Source organism: Nicotiana tabacum, chromosome 5 (genome assembly GCF_000715075.1).
Source record: "Nicotiana tabacum cultivar K326 chromosome 5, ASM71507v2, whole genome shotgun sequence".
NCBI lineage: Eukaryota > Viridiplantae > Streptophyta > Magnoliopsida > Solanales > Solanaceae > Nicotiana > Nicotiana tabacum.
In genome coordinates, this window is record NC_134084.1 from 101,033,326 (window position 1) to 101,051,858 (window position 18,533).

The following is an 18,533-nucleotide window of genomic DNA, read 5'->3' on the forward strand; positions in this document are numbered from 1 at the left end:
TATACCTATGATGAAGTGCACATTGTCTATCCAACATTGATAGGCAATTGGGTGTACAAAAATGGTGAAGTAAGCCTAAGTCAACTATACAAACATGCACAAATCAACCTAAATATACTAAGCCAAAGAGTTGGAAGGTTATCTTCCATATACAACAATTTCTACAACTAGTAAAAGTGAAGAATCTCCCTAACAAATATGATAAAAAACATGTGAGTGGAGTGAGTACTATCTTCAACTTTGCTTTGACATTGGGGTCAAAGAAAGTCAAGTTGAAGATAGTTGATAGAAGGCCCCTTTGTAACTGGGCAGAAAAGCTATTTCTGTCTGATGCATTTGGCATAAGAGAGTGATTATTGGCTTGCTTCTGGCATCCAAGGTAGCATGAAACAAAGAGCTTGAGCTGATGCCTTCTGGCTTCTGAGAATGCTGGTGCAGTGTGTGGGCTTTAGCTTCTAGAATCTAAAAGGAATGAATAGCATGATAACTAGGTTTGGACCCCAAGAACTGTCCTGCTGAGAGTGTGCTTGCCAAAATATCTGATATTGAGCTCCAGTGATGTTTCTACTGGTGAATATGTAGGATTGGTTAGTTAAATTTGGGGATTTGAGTGACGATTTGGTGTCGAAATTTGGTAAATTTAGTATGGTTGGATTCGTGGTTGAATGGGATTTTGGATTCTGTAACTTTTATTGGATTCAAAGACGTGGGTCCGAGGTTGATTTTTGAGTTGAATTTTTGACTTTTGTTTAAAAACTTTGCATTTTTATATGGAATTGATTCCTATAGCTTGAGTTGATTGTATCGAATTGTTTGTGGCTTGATTCGAAGCATTCGCAAGACGATTGGCGAGGCAAGGGCTTGCTAGCGGAGTGATTCGATTTGGTTGAGGTGAGTATCATATTTAAACTTAGTTGAGGCACTAGTTTCCTGAATTATTGTTATTGCCATGTGCTTTTGGGTGCGCACATGCATAGGGATGAGCCCATGTGCAGGCACCGGGATTATATATTTATGTTTGGGATGTGCTTGGGCTCTTATAAGCCTAGAAATGACTGTTAAGCTTTAAGCTTTGATATCTCACATGTTGTAACAGTTTATGTGATCTAATTGAGCCATGATGAGGCTACTTAGAGGTTTAACCTCTGAACGAACTTGATAAATGCTTTTCATTGTTGAAAATGCCGGTTTGAACTACGACAACACACTTTGCACATGCATACACATGTCATTTACACCAGTCCAGGGACATGAGAATCTTATTTCATTCATCATATACCTGTATACTTGCTTTATTGATTTTGTAGGACATGTTTGGACTGGGACCTATAGCTATGCCGAGCAGATTATTTTATTGGCATGTGAGTTGTGTGTGCAACACATGAGTTGTCCGTGCGGATCGATGTAATAATATTAGTGGCAAGTGAGTTGTTCGTGCAGCATGTGAGTTGTCTGTACAACACGTGGGTTGTCTGTGAGGATCCATATATTAATAATATTGACACGTGAGTTGTCTGCGTTGCACATGAGTTATCCGTGGAGGTTCTATTATTATCACGTGAGTTGTTGGTGCATCATATGAGTTGTCTGTGCAGTGTGTGGAACTTGTATTTTCTTGATCATTTATCTTATTTACTTGTTTCCTTCCTGTACATGCCATAATACTATTCTAGTATGGTATTTGAGAAACAGTGCACATGCACACACGGATGAGCAGGATATTTGAGAAAAGTGCACATGCACACATGGATATTCTTCTCATGAAGTCTTATGATTATTTTCAAATATTGTGTTGCGTTGGTCTAAAATGGCAGAATTATACTGAAACAACTAGCATCCTCAATAATCTAAGCTTCTCTTACCTTGCCTTGTTTATTTACGATACTTATTGAGTTGGTCACACTACACCATGCACCTCATGTGCAGATCTAGGCATTTTCGGGTTCGGTGGTTGTTGATCGTGGAGTTTTTACCTGTTCGGAGATTATTGAGGTAGCTGCTTTGGCATCCGCAGACCTTGACTCTCCTTCCCTATCTCTCAGTTTTTGCTTATTTTGTTCTAATTTCTTAGACTATGTTACAGTATAGATGCTCATGTACTCAGTGACACCTAGGTATTGGGAATTTCTGTATTGACTTGTGATGTTTCATCCAATTTTATAAGATTTTTATTTATTTAAACCTATTTTAGTATATTTTGCATTTGAAAGTGTTGGAATATGTGAGTTGTCGGCTTACCTAGTATCATAATAGGCGTCATCACGACATGTTGAATTTGGGGTCGTTACAGAAATATAAACATATAGTCGTGAATTTGATTCAAATGTCCTCATATAAAAGCGCGGCTTCAGGAATAAAATATTAGTTAGTTTATCTATAACATGCAAATATTCAGTCAAAGACATAAAATAGAGTTTTAGTCATGACAACATAGATCTTATACCTTTATAATTTGATCAAAGTAGCGATTGAAGTATGACTCAGGTAAATCGGGACATTTATCAAAGTTGATTGGAAATAAGGAGCTGTCAGTAGCTAATTTTCTACAAAAGCCTTCAAGAATGCCTTGTCCTTTTCTAATTGGTTGATCCATATCATCAAAATCAACCACGATACAATCTCCAATAGACAAATTGATAATATCCTTAACATTTATTTTGAGTCTCTTGCTAACTCCTTATGAATCTTTAAAAATAAACACTAAGTTAAAACAAGCAGAACTAACAGTCTCTTATATTTCCTGAAATCTCGAAGTATTTAGTAACAAGAAAAGTTAAAACGGGTTCAAATAAGTATTGAAATATTATTCTTTTTAATAATATGGATCATGTAGTCATATTGTGTGACGACCCAGCCGGCCATCTTAAGAATTTACGCCCCGATCCCATATTAACTGCTTTCCTCGAGTTTATTTCTGCTATTTTGATTTTCCGAGATGTTCGGTTTTGAATTTCGGAGAGTTTTGGGACACTTAGTCCCTAAATGAGAGCTTAAGTGTTGGAAAGTTGAACGTAGTCGGAACAGTATGAAGACGACCTCGGAATAGAAATCCGATGATTCTGTTAACTCCGTTGGGTGATTTCGGGCTTAGGGGCGTGTTCGGATTGTGTTTTGGATGTCCATAGCTAATTTAGGCTTAAAATGCCGAAAGGTCGAATTTTGAAGTTTTTGGGTTGATAGTGAGATTTTGATCTGAGGGTTGGAATGGAATTCCAGAAGTTAGAGTAGCGCCATAGTGTTGAATGTGACGTGTGTACAAAATTTTAGATCATTCAGACGAGGTTTGATAGACGGTTTGATCGAAAGCGTATTTTTAGAGTTTTTGGGCTTCTTAGGCTTGAATCCGATGAAAAATAGATGTTTTGATGTTGTTTTAAGCATTTAGAAGGTTGGAACAAGTTTGAATGAAGTTATGGAATATGTTGGTAAGTTTGGTTGAGGTCCCGGGGGCCTCGAGATGATTTTGGATAGTTGACGGAGGAATTTTGGAGTTTGGAGTTGCAGCTTCAGCTGGTTTTCTATCATAACTGCACCTGCGAGTGTGGGACCTTAGGTGCGGCGCCACAGAAGTGGCTCTGTGGTCGCAGAAGTGGAATTGGAGAGGTTCAGTAGGAGCCGCAGGTGCGAGAAGGGAATCGCACCTGCGAGACCGTAGGTGCGGAGGGTCTACCGTAGAAGTGGAAACTGGCCTTAAGTGAAAGGTTGCATGTGCGACCACTGGTCCGCAAAAGTGGGACCACAGATGCAATCCCTTGACCGCAGATGCGGTAACAGCTGGGCAGGAATATGAAATTGCGAGGGTTTAGTTTCAAAAGTTGGAAATTCGATTTGGAGCTCGGGAGAGGGCAATTTTGGGAGGAAATTGAAGAGGAGATCAGTGGGTAACAATTCTTTAACCCTTTTTAGTTATTTTCCATCAATCTATAGTTAGTTTTATCATTTAATTTCGAATTGGAGATGAAATTTGGGAAAAAGTTGGAAGAAAGTTCTTAGACCTAGAATTCGACTTTTGATTGGGAATTTGACCTTAGATTTGGATAATTTTTGTATGCATGAACTCGTGAGAGTATGAGGAGTCTGAAAATATAAATTTTACCTGATTTCGAGACGTGGGCTCGAGGGGCGTTTTGGTTATTTTACCTAATTTCGCATATTAGCTTAGAATTTAATTGTAGAATCAATTACTTGAAGTGTTATTTACATTATGCAAATGAATTGAATAGATTTGGGCCATTTGGAGTCGAGTACTCGTGGCAAGAATATGGTCTTGGGTTGATTATTGAGCCGGTTCGAGGTAAGTGGCTTGTCTAACCTTGTGTGGGAGACCTTCCCCTTAGGATTTGGTATATTTGATCTTTGAAATGCCTTGTACGTGAAGTGATGAGTGCGTACTTGAGCTAATTGTTGAAAATCCGGTTTTCTTTAAGTAATTTCAATTGTGTTCCTTTTCCTGTTTCATTTTACTTGCAATTTAAACGTGTTGTTAATTTAGAAAAAGCATGTCTAATTGACTTAACTGTTTATTTGCTTAAACTGCCTTAATTGAATTATGTGAAGCATGTTAGATCAGAAGTACATGTTTACTTGATACGAAATTGAGCTTAATTGAGTATTCTTGTGTTGTTGCTGTGTGTTTTACTTTTGGACTACGGGACGGTATCTCGGGAAATCCCCTATATGTATTCATGATATGAACTGAGGTGTGGGATATCGAGAGATCCCTGGCACGTATATTGAGGATACCAAGAGATCCTCGGGATACCAAGAGATCCCTAGCATATATTGAGGATACCGAGAGATCCTCGGGATACGAAGAGATCCCTAACATATATTGAGGATACCGAGAGATCCTTGGCATATATTGAGGGTACTAAGAGATCCTCAGGATACTAAGAGATCCCCGACTATTTTCTTGTGATTGTTTTTGCCTCTGCTTCAGTTATTGAATTCTTTGTTTTCCTGTATTAAATTCTTAGTGTTAGTTGTGGACTGTACTGCTTATCTTATACTATCATATCTTATATTTTTATTTTATCTCAGTAGGACCTGACCTTCCTCGTCACTACCCGACCGAGGTTAGGCTTGGCACATACTGAGTACCTCTGTGGTGTACTCATGCCCTTTCTGTGCATGTTTTTCATGTACAGATCCAGGTACCTTGACTCAGACATATCATCCTTGAGACGAGGCGACCCTTCAGAGACTTCAAGTTATATCTGCCGCGTTCGCAGACTGAGGAGTCTCTCTCTCTCTTCTCTCTTGTAGTTGCAGCCCTTCTGTATTTACTTGTTTTAGACTATTCTGGAGTTAGAGCACTATGTAATATCCTTAGCTTGTGATTCATGGGTTTTCGGGGTTTGGGAGAGATAGATATTGGATTTGAGAGTTATATTTTGCATGCCGAGCGACACTTTTAAAATGTTGTTTTATTACATTATTTCTGTTTTAAATTGCATTCTTCTGCAAATTGGTTTGTCTTCCATATTTTAGGCTTACGTAGTCATAGAGACTAGGTGCCGTCACGATGGTTCACGGAGGGTGAACCAGGGTCGTGACATATTGTTTCTTTCACTTGTTTTCTTGAATTACTCCAATTGAACTTCTACTGCTACAAATAAACTTGTACCAACAGTTCTTAATAATACCAAAGGTAATGTGAATACAAAAAAGTGAGGTTAAAATAGTTAATGTCAACCAATTTGTGCAACACAACAAAATCCTCCCAAAATATAACACAATAATGGCTCCCCCAATCTCTAGTAACTCCTGAATAGTAAATCCGTCACTATTCATCATCCATAATTCCGACATCCGGCAAGGTAAATTCACAAGATTGGTCCCAAAAGAACATCCTTCTCATTGTGAGCAATCTCCTTTTGATTTTTTCCTAAAATCCATAACCATTCGCAGCAGATCTTAAAATCTTTTTTTAAGATTTACTGAAGCATCGACTTCTCTCTAGCCAAATTCAGCATTCATGCTCTATTGTAACGTTAAGTGTCCCTATTTGTATGGATTGTTGAAGATTAACTTGGCAGCATAATCGCAATCGTGATTGAATCTATAACTACTGGCAATTTAGTTCCCGAGTTACTGTAGCAACCGGTCTCTTTTCAATTAATTCCATCGCTGCTGCCATTATTACGTGAAATTTACATGTATTGATGAACTCCATGGATGCATAGTTTTACTTGATTTCCAGTTATTTTTTAGGACTCTGTAGCCTACCCAATCTGGACAGTTCTAGTTACGAGCTCCATTGAGGTTGTTCATGGCCTCCAGCTCCGGCGACCAGCCCTCTCCTATGGCTGGTCAGCCTCCCCAAGCTACACCTTCCCTCCAAAACAATACCCCACAAATATCCAAGCCATTAGACTACTCGAACTTATTGAAACCTGCTGTGATTAACGCAGTAGTACATGGAAACTCATCTAAACAAGCTTCAGTTAATCCTATCACTGTGAGACAAGTAGCAATCTTGAATGGACAACTAGTTGTTAAGTTTACGATGGAAGAAGTTGAGAGAATGAACATGATTGAGGATCTCCAATATGCTGTGGTGGGAAAGTGTGCATATGGCTGGCCAGATTTAAATGAGATTCGTCGCATTGTTCCATCTCAATGTGGTTTAAAAGGAGAATGCAATATTGAACTTTTGAGAGACAGACATGTCCTTATACGTATGACCTTGTGGCAGGACTATGTTGATTTTACGTCGAAAGGAACTCAATACGTCAAGGACAAGAATGGTCATGAATATCAAATTCGACCTCTTATTTATGATGTGAAGTTTAAGGCAGGAGAGGAAACTCCAATGGCTATGGCTTGGATCTCTTTTCCAGGTTTATTACTTACGTACTTTGTGAAGGAGTGTATTTTTTCTCTTGCTTCAGCTGTTGGAAAACCTTTACACTTAGACATGGTTACTATTAAAAAGACTAGACCTAGTTGTGTTAGGGTCAAAGTTCTTGTCGACTTGTTAGCTAACCACCCTAAAAATGTAAAGATAGATATTGTTAATGAAGCATCGGGTGAAATAAGGACTGAATGGGTAAATATTAAGTACGATATGATGCCTAAGTACTGTAAGGAATGTAGATTACAAGGGCATGACAATATTGAATGCTAGAGAATTAATCCTGAATTGTCACCATATTCTCAAAGAAAATCTACTGCAGAAATTAACAAGGACCAGAGCAATGTGCATCATAAGCAACCATTGATAATCTTATCAAGTGGTAAAGTTGTAGGTAATTTGAATCCAGTTGGGGAACAATGGAAAGAAGTAAGAGACAATCGTGTCAGGAAAAATAAAGCTCATGCAGATGAAATAGTGCTAGCAGATCACTCCAATTTTCGACAAACACAAATTCATGGAAATATTCAGAATGCATTGCAAGGACAACCTGCCAAAGTTATTACACTGAAGGAAGCTATTAATAAGAGACAATGCAATTCTTCATTTCAACAAAGTCATGTGGCTGCAGGAAATGAAATTATCCCAGTATTCAGTTACAATCAAGAAAACAGTGATGCAACAAGGGAGGAGTTCGGGTCAGATGATGCAGTAAATAACCAGCAAATTCAAACAACGAATATGTTTGCAATATTGGAGGATCAGGAGGATGATGATACAAAAAACAATCAACTGGCAGTTGTTGAGGAGGGTCAAGAAGTGCTCATGGTGGAAAATAATGCTCATTGTAAAGAAAGGAATCGAGGACAAGGGAGTAGAAGTCCTAATAAATCTTGTTCTACTGGATATAGAAAAGCACTAAATCCATCTGCTCCAAGTTTTATACTTACATCAAATGGGAGTGAGGTAGTAAAACAAGGAGGACCTACTATCTCTAATGGAGAAAGGAATGGGGAACCAGACAACAAGGAACCCACATCAAAATGGGTACAACGAGCATTTGCTGGCAATGTAGTAGCTACTAACACATCATACCAAGAGGTTCCATCATAAGACACAAGAGTGGATAATAATTTGGCAAACAAGAAGAAAGGCTTGACTGGTGATGAAACAGATGCATCTAATGAAATTTTTGTTGCAAAGGAGAGAATTAAGTGGACAGGTGGTAGAGTATGGAGCAATCAAATCGAAGAAGATCCAAAAGAAGGGATCATTCCTGATGGTATGCAAGCAGACCGAGATTCAAATGTGAATTTTGAAGAAGAAGAGAAAAGTGTCAATGGTGAGGATAATGCTAGCAAAGAGGAAGAGCTGATCAACAACATACTAGAAAAAACACAGCCTACTGATAAGAACAAAGAAAAAACTAGAGAAGCTACAAAGTTGAATGTTCAACAAGGAAATAGGGTGGCAGAAACAGGAAATCAGACTACTTCTACAGTAAATCCAAAGGATGCAAACGTGAATACGGGGGATCTAGGTGGGACTGGGGAAAAAATAACTGGTCCTCAAGAGATTAACAAAGATGTGAATGGGAGTGCTACAACTGGAAACAAGAATAGGCCCAACGACAGCAACACTGTTCCATTGTTTGACAGACAACAGAAGCAGCAATATCAAGGGGAAATAGGCATACATACTGAGGAACATCTCAAACAATTGGATGCAGCAGTAGACCAAGAGTAAGGATTTGGTGATTATTTTAACATTCTAGGCAAGGACATAGATGAGGAATCTAGTGCACAAAACTTCAGAAACATTGCACGACAAGGGGACCTATCTCCAAGGCATAACAATAAGGGAAAGTCAGCGACTAAAGGGAGAAAGAAGAATGCTAAGGAATCAGCTAAGAACTCTTCAGTTTTGCCTTTAACTGGAATTCAAACAAGGAGGACACTTACCAAATCTAATAACCTCTAATGGATGCCCTAATCTGGAACATTAGGTCAGTCAGGACCATGCAAGATTTTGAGAGACTCATCACTTTGAATAAATACCATCACTTTGAGTTCATTGGAATTATGGAACCAAAACAACAAGCTAGGAAACTAGAGAGATATAGAAGAAGAATTGGATTCGCCCAGGCTATTGCAAATATATCCAATAAAATATGGGTGTTCATAGAGGAGGTTTTTGAAGTTTCAATCATATATGATATGGTACAACAGCTTACACTAAAATTGGTCCACACTGAAACTCATGTGGAATTGCTCTTAACTCTAGTGTATGCAAAATGCAATTCTATTGAGAGGATTGAATTATGGGATTCCCTGTATGATATGGCAAGAGACATGAGTTCCATGTCTTGTAAAAGGGGATTTTAATGTTATATGGGACGAGGAAGAGAAGTTTGGTGGATTACCAGTTTCATTGAATGAAATTAACGACTTCAGACATTGCATAAATACCTGCAGCCTAATAGATTTGGGCTTCAAAGGTAGTATATTCACGTGGTGGAATGGGAGAGCTGATGAAGAATGCATTTTTAAAAGACTGGATCGTTGTTTAGCCAATATGGAATTCCAGCAAACTTTCACTGATTTGGAGGTCACTCACCTCCCTAAAATTGGATCAGATCACTGTCCATTAATGCTGAAATATGACATTGAAGTTGCACCAGTGAAGAAATCCTTAAGGTTCTTGAATTTCTGGATAAAGCATGAATCTTCAAAGAAGTAGTGAAAGAAAACTGGAATGCTGACTTCTATGCCAATCCATTTGTTTTGTTCAACTACAAACGGAAGAAACTGAAGAAAGCATTAACTGTATGGATCAAGGAAACCTATGGAGATATTTTTCAAAAAATAGCAAGCCTAGAGGAGGTGGTTATAGTCCACGAAGCCCAATTTGAAGCCTTTCTTACTGAAGAGAACAGAGAGAGATTACAGAAAGTGCAGGCAGACATGATCAAATATTTGGCTATTGAAGAGGAGTTTTGGAAGCAAAAGGCAGGAATGCAATGGTTCAAAGAGGGTGACAGAAATACTAAATTTTTCCATGAACATGTAAATGGCAGAAGGAAGAAACTTCATATCAAAAGAATACAAAATAGCACAGGTGCTTGGATTGAACAAGATGAAGAAATTGAAGAGGAGGCAGTGAGTTTTTTCAAGAACCAATTCACTGAAAATGATATCCCCACAAGATTCCATATCCTAGACCACATCCCTACCTTGATAGATGCAGATCAAAATGTTGAACTACTGATGCAGCCAAATAAGGAAGAGGTGAAAAAAGCAGTTCTAGGATTAAATGGGGAGAGTGCAGGTGGACCCGATGGATTTACAGGCTGTTTCTATCAATTTTGCTGGGATATCATTGGAGATGACATCTATAACATGGTTAGAGCTGTATTCAATGGACATGAATTGCCTAAATGTATCACTCATACCAACATTATCTTATTATCAAAGAAGAAGAAGGTGAGAACTTTCTCTGATTTGAGGCCCATAAGCCTTACCAACTTTTCCAACAAAATTATTTCAAGGGTTATTCATGAAATATTAGTAGGATTTCTTCCTAACATTATTAGTGAGGAGCAGGCAGGATTTGTAAATAGAAGGAGCATTACTGAGAATGTGCTGTTGACCCAGGAAATCATAACCGACATTAGATTGGGAACCAAGGCAGGTCCTAATGTGGTCATTAAGCTAGACATGGCTAAGGCCTATGATAGGCTCTCCTGGTTATTCTTAACAGAGGTGCTGAGGAAGATGGGATTTGATGAGAGATTCATAGGAATGGTGTTTGGAATTGTATCAAACAATTGGTATTCAATACTCATAAATAGACAACCTTTTGGTTTTTTCAAATCAACTAGGGGTTTCAAGCAAGGGGATCCCCTATCACCAACACTATTCATACTAGCTGCTGAAGCCTTGTCTAGGGGTCTAAACTCTTTGCACTTGAATCTTTACTTTTGTGGATATGGTATGCCTAAATGGAGCCCTAAGATAAATTACTTGGCATATGCAGATGACACTATCATCTTTTCCTCATCTGATGCTACTTCTCTTAGGTTGGTGATGGAAGTTTTGAATGCTTATGAAGTAGCCTCTGGTGAGCTTGTAAACAAGAGCAAGTCTGCAATCTATATGCATCACTTGGTGGAGAGGGAGGTTGTCACAAAGGTAAAAAGAATCACTGGAATTGGAAGGATTGATTTTCCTTTTACATATCTAGGATGTCCTATTTTTTACTCTAGAAGGAAGAAGGATTACTATCAAGATTTGATTACTAAAGTCATGGACAAACTAAAAGCTTGGAAAAGGAAGTTGCTATCAGTAGGAGGCAGGGCAATTTTGATATCTCATGTGTTGCAGAGTATGGCAATTCATCTACTCTCAGCTGTAAACCCTCCACATTATGTCATAAACAGTTTACACAAAATATTTGCTCCATCTTTTTGGAGCAGTGCTATAGGAGGAACTAGTAGGCACTGGGCTTCATGGAATAATTTGTGTATGCCTTGTGAGGAGGGGGGCATTGGTTTTAGATCACTACATGATGTATCAAAGGCATTGTTATGCAAATTATGGTGGAATTTTAGAACCAAGCCAAGCCTATGGAGTTCATTCATGTGCTAGAAGTATTGCAAGAAGTTAAATGTTGTAATTGTGCCTTGGAGGAAGGGGTCTCATATTTGGAGGAAAATGCTGGAGTGCAGAGATAGTATTGAACATCAAATCACTTGGCACCCTAAGATGGGATCCTCCCTATTTTGGTTTGATAACTGGACAGGATTGTGAGCTCTTTACTTCCTAGTTCCACAAGTATTTAGGATTGATGAATCTATTCGCAATGTGAATGATGTAGTGGAGGATGGCATGTGGAATGTGGAGAAGATTCAAGAAGCTTTACCTATGGAATTTGCTATGAATATTCTAGAAAGGATTAAGCCACCAGTGATGGAAAATAAGTTGGACATACCTTACTGGATGCTACAATCACGAGGGAATTTTAGTGTCAAGTCTGCTTAGGACTATTTGAGGAGGAGGAATGACCCACGTCTAGCTTATAAAATGATGTGGGTGAAAGGACTGCCATTCAAGATTTACTTTTTTATGGGGAAAGTGTGGAAGGCTAAGTTACCCCTTGATGATTTTTTGAAAAGGTTGGGATATTGTATGCCCTCAAGGTGTTGGTGCTGCACTGAACCACAGGAAGAGTCATTGACACATTTATTCTTCACCTCTAATGTTGCAGAGTTAGTATGGAAATAGTTCCTTACCATAGCTGGAATACGAATAGAAGGATTATCAATGCATTAGGAGATCATAAAGTGTTGGACTACTAGTGTGATTCCTAGAATAAAGCCTATCATGCAATCACTACCCTCTTGCATAGCCTGGGAATTGTGGAAAAGAAGAAATAGTTACAAATATGAGTAGGCAGTCACAATCAGTAGGGTAATCTACCAGGTTTCTTCATCTCTTCAAGCTCTTGTTCGAGTTAGGAAGCCTGGTATTACTAATGTCCCTCATAAATGGCATGAGTTATTACAAATGCTGGAAAACTATACCCCAAGGCTAACATATGAAAAAAAAATATGGGAGATACCTAGTGAGGGATGGGTTAAAGTCAACACTGATGGTGCTTCGAGGGGGAATCCGGGAAGGAGTTCAGTTGGCGTTTGTGTGAGGAATCAAGAAGGTGATGTTATTTATGCTCTTGGAAAGGAGATTAATGAGGCAACAAATACTGAAGCTGAAACACTTGCATTTTTGGAGGCCTTAAGGAGCACAATTACAATAGTGTTTGGCTGCAAACTGATTCCATGTCGATAAAGAAATTTGTTGAACAACTATGGAAACCTCCTTGGTGTATTGTCAAATATATGGAGGAAATTTGGCAACTAATGGGCAGGGGTAATTACAGGGTGTCACACATCTATAGGGAAGGAAACAAACTAGCAGACTACCTTGCCAACTATGCTATCGATATAGGAGAAATTGAATTCCATGGCTTTTGGCAGCTGGATTCAAAGGGAAGGAAAATAGTCAATCAAGACAAACTCCAATGCTCATATTTGAGGGTGAAGGTTGCAAGGAATTAATGAGTAAGATCCAAAGGAGGAGGATAACTGTAGAGGAAAGTTCAGACCATTATGGACAAACAACTTGGGATGAGTACATTGTGATGCTGGTTTTTCCCCTAAATGCAGGTCGTGATCAGGCATCTTTGACATGCCTATTAAGGGATGTTCATATGGTGTCTCATGCCATTGAAAGGATCTCAAGGGTGGGCATACATGTAGAGGCCAAGCTGGGTACTCAGATGCTCATCTTAGGCAGCAACAATTTTTCATGGAAATTTGCAGTAGTCGACATTAAACCATGCATGCATAAGCGAATAGAGCAATATTTGTTAAGTTTTCTGATGTTGCGACAACTTCTGACTCATTCAGTTATAATACAAACGCACTCCAATAATCGAGCACAACTTGAATGGGTAAAGATATTGGATGTAGCACCAGCATGCTGGGGAACGTCTGATTTCGAGAAAAAGCTGGAAACACACAAAAGAACAATGCTACTTTGTATTTTTTTAATGCACGCCTGTCTCATTGATCGTTATGCGCGCCTATTTCAGACATCTGTAGAATACCAACTCCATATCTTTCGGGAGGAGGAATTAAAGGTCTTTTTCTCTGACATAGCTTTCTTTTTTGCAGATGAAATTTATATAGTTATGCACTCCTATTTGCTACAACTTTTAAGGGTGGTATTAGCTATTGATGCTCATTCCTTTGATGAAGCAACAATAGAAGGCATAAGCTTAGCAATTTTACAAAAAGCAAAAGGAGACCTGGACAATCATGATCAAACATTGAGCATCCAAGTAATTTCTAATACTATGACAATTTGGAATAACAAAAGGGCCTAGAGGCATCGAGACCATCCCTTAAAACTGGAAATAATCAAGCAACAAACGAACAATTGTTTGGACATGTTACTGAGCGACAAGGAATATTGGCAATCACCTATGGCAAAACATTACACATCATGGAACTGCACTCTAATGCAATATTGTAATGTGACCTCCAAAATAGGGTGCCAAACACTGAAACACATTGAACAGGTCTAGAATTCAAGAGAGGCAGGAATTCAATAACACAATCACAAAAAACATCGAATGAATTCTGGTGTACTCATTCATTGCCTCCTACTACGACTTCATTGGGTGGTATTAGCACTATGTGCTCATTTTCTTGAAGAAGGAAAAGAGGCATGCACAACCATGACAACTGTGACTAGGACTCTCTTGCAATACTGTAGGATCAGTTTTACGACCAGAATGATGGCCATGCATTGCTCCATCAGTTCTGAGATGTCTACTGATACAATAGTCTCAACAGGACTCAAGGTGACGATACACGATAATGCAGGCACAAAAATTCTTAACATGTCAGTGTCTAAGGTTACAAGAAGAAGGTACTGTGCAAGAATTTGGTGGAGGCATATAGCGGAAAACTATAGATCACCTTGGATATTTATTTCAATTCAACAGGATAGATGGACAAAACAGGAAAGAATTTATCTACGATACTTAACAAGACTCATCACAAGAGGGAGCAAAAAGGAAATCAAATTGGCTAAAGAACTCAAAGAAAAGCGGCAAAAAATGAACGATCGATATAAGAAGCTACATGGTTATATTAGATCGTATGTGATATCCCTAATGAGTTCAGTGCTCAATATTGGTAATAGGTTCTATGTAATCATCATATTTTATTTCTTTCATGATGTAAGACCACCTGATACTATGTTTCATTTTTGATTTTTTATATATAAAAAACTAGCACTAGGCAATGCCTAGTGAATTGCTAAAAAAATGTCAACCAATTTCAATAAAGTAATAGTAAAAGAAGATTCAGCAGTTTGAAATAAAGACACTTGAAACAAAGCAAGAAAAGTTTACCTATTGCATCTATTATCTAATGCGACGTAGACTCACGTGCACCACGCCTTTTGTGCTGTGATGCAGCCTGAACTGATGAGTTGACTATGTTGTGGTCTAAACTTATGGATCAAGATGTGCTCCCGTATGAATTGACGGGGCCACATGTGCTGTGACATGAACTACTGCAGCCAGATGTGTTGTAGCATGAACTAGAGGTGTCGACTGTAGTGTTGGCTGAAGAAATGACATAATAGTCTATAACCTTTAGCTATGGAGCCTTCTGGTTGTGCTTTATTCCCTACAAAATACTTAAAATGACCTAATAGTCTATAACCAAAATGGAATAGTATTAGAATACCTGTTTGCTTTGAATTACTATTAAAAGAACAATTCAAAGAATTTTATTAATAAATGAGTAATTTACCTTTCCATAAAATACATCCACAAAAAATGTATTGGACAACCTTGTACTACATCATCCACTAAATGGGCAGTTAAATGAACAATTACAGTAAAAAAAGATGGAGGAAACAACATCTCTAGGTGGCAAAGTGTGAGTACAATCCGATCTTGACCTCGAGAGGATTAAACTTTTCAGACAAAGGTGTCTATAAAGTGAAGAAAGATCTATCAAGACCGCAACAACATGATTTGGAAGCACATTTCGAATTGCTATGGGTAATAATTGTTCTATAATGATGTGGCAATCATGGCTTTTTAATTGAAAGATCCTCTTTTGATCCAAACCAATATAACAAGAAATATTACTTGATCAACCATGGCACTGAGACATTCTTTAAATTCTCGAGGAAAAAAAATTTTGTCTCCTTTGGAATAGCAAAAGCAGCAAGCCGACATCCCTCTGCCAAAGATCACGCCTTACGCCAATATCTTGTACATCTTTTCGAGCGTTAACATGATCTTTTGATTTGTTTTTATTATTTAGCAAAGAATATATAATATTGTCAAACATAGTTTTTTCAATGTGCATAACGTCTAAGTTTTGCGCGATAAGTTGAATTCCCAATATGGAAGATCAAAGAATATTCTTTTTTTTCTCCATTGCAGTGTTGCACTTTGGCCAACATTCCTTTGTCTATTTCTTTTCCTTCTATCATTCAATGATGCATGTCTTCCAAATGTAACATCAATTTCTTTCAATTAATGCAAAATATCAAAACCAAATAACTTTTTTGGCGGGATCCTCTCCTCCACATTAACGTAAAATGATGCATCATTAATCTAAATTTATGATTTCTTGACAAAAAACAACAATGACCAGTAAAGAGCCTACTTCCTACTATGACGAAGTCGACAAAGTTCTGTGTCAAAATTACAAGAAGGACATGCAAAACCAGTATGTATGGTCCAACCATATAAGATATCAAGTCTAGGAAAGTCACTAACTATCCACATAAGGGCATCTCGCATTCTAAATATTTCATTCTTTAATGAATTAGAAGTTTCCACACCTTCACACCACAACTCGTTCAACTTATTAATAAGGGGTTGTAGGTATACATCTATATTATTACTTGTTGTACGCGGACCTGGAATGATTATTGATAGGATGAAATTTGGTTGTTTACACAACCAAGGTGAAAGATTATTGTCACGACCCAAAATCCACTATAGGTCGTGATGGCCCCCAACGTCGCCGTTAGACAAGCCAATGGTGAACTACCAACTTAATTGTTCATTTTTTTTATTTTCGAAATCATGAAACTTATTAGATAGAGAGATGCATCAAAAATCATAGATACATATGATTTAAGTAAAAGTGTCTCATTGATAAGCAAAATCATAAACAAATTCTAGAACACCCCAAAACCCGGTGTCACGAGTGCATAAGTATCTACTAGGAAGTACAATAACAATACAACATCTGTCTGGAATACAAGATAGACAGGATAATGTAAATAATTATGATGGAGACTGCGTATGCTGCGGATCGTAACATGGGATGCAGCTGACCATAAAGTCCCCGAAATAGCTGCACCTTTGCACTCAAAAGACCACCGGAAATATACACATGCACAATAAGTACAGAAGGTAGCATGAGTATGTAAATCAACACGTACTCAGTAAGTATCTAGCCTAACCCTGGAGAAGTAGAGAGTAGGGGCCGATATTGACACGTACTAGTGGTCCAATAAATCAAGTACAATAGAAAGTAAACAAGTATGAAGCATGGTAATTAAACAGTGAAAGCAAATATAGGTACATGATACGATCCTCATCCGAATAGTAAACACAAGTCCTCAAATATCGGTTACCTCCTCAAATGTCGTATAGAATATGGTCCCCACCAGATAGGTCATCACATCTCAAGTCAGGAAAACACACAGATACACTGCTTCTTGTTAAATATTATGCATGATTCTGCCGAGGTGAACAACCTGATTCCATAAGAGTATTTCATGAAGTTGCCGAGGCAAACCGCTCGATCCCATAGGAGTGTGATATATGATACTGTCGAGTCGAACGATCTGATCCTATAAGAGTGTGTTACATGATACCGCCGAGGCGAACAGCCCGATCCCACAAGAGTGTGTTACATAATACTGCCGAGGAGAATGGCCCGATCCTATTAGAGTGTGTTACATGGTACTATCGAGGTGAACGGGCCTGATCCCATAAGAGTGTGGTACGATATCCTACCAAGGCGAACAGTCCGATCCCATAAGAGTATTTCATGAAGTTGCCGAGGCTAACCATTAGAATATGAAGCTTTTACGGGTCTTTGACCCCACTCACGAATATACGTGTGAGTTATAAGATTCAAGAAAACTTTGTAATGGATACGCACAACACTAAAGAAATCAGTAAGGAAAGTACAATTTCTACGGCTGAACAAGTAGCTTATCAAGTATCTAAAATAGCGAGTCCATTACTTTATGCGATTCTTGTCTCGGGTCATAATGCGAACGAAAGCAATTGTACATGCAAGAATAATGCAAATAATACAATTAAAGCATGGTATGAGTCTAAATCTACCCTGACATAATCAGAAATTCTAGCATACACACGGACACTCGTTCCCTCATATGTGCGTAGCTCCTACAGCACGTAGTACATAACAAATATAACACCTACAGGGTAATTTCTCCCTCAGTAGGTTAGACAAGAGACTTACCTCGCTCTGAAATATGATAACAGGCTTCAAAGCCTTTCTAACACCTCCAACCGATGCCAAATGATATGAAACTAATCAAACAATGTGCAAACCAATCAAAATATACTCCAATACTCGTAATTTAACTATTAGAAATAAATTCCCAACTCCTCAAGAAAAGTCAAAAACGTTAGCCCCCAAGCCCATGCGTCTAGAAAAAGGAAATTAACAAAAATAATTATTACTCATAACTTATGTAGTATATATTCCTAAAATCATCCAACTTCGCCCATGAATAGACCCTCAAATCAAGGATTTACCATCTCATAACTTTGGGGCTCAAAACCCCAATTTCTACTATCTAAACATAGATAAAAATGATAACCAATGAATATAACCACGGAAAACATCAAAATAAAGGTCATATATTTACCCCCTTGTTGAGACAACAACAATGCCGTGAAAATCACCTCAAACAAATCTCTAGAACTCAAGATATGCTCAAAATACTAAAATGTTCGGTCTGTCCATTTAAAACACGATCTAGTAAACACAAGTTCTCAAATATCGGTTCCTTCTTCACGTTCGCGTGACCTTTCT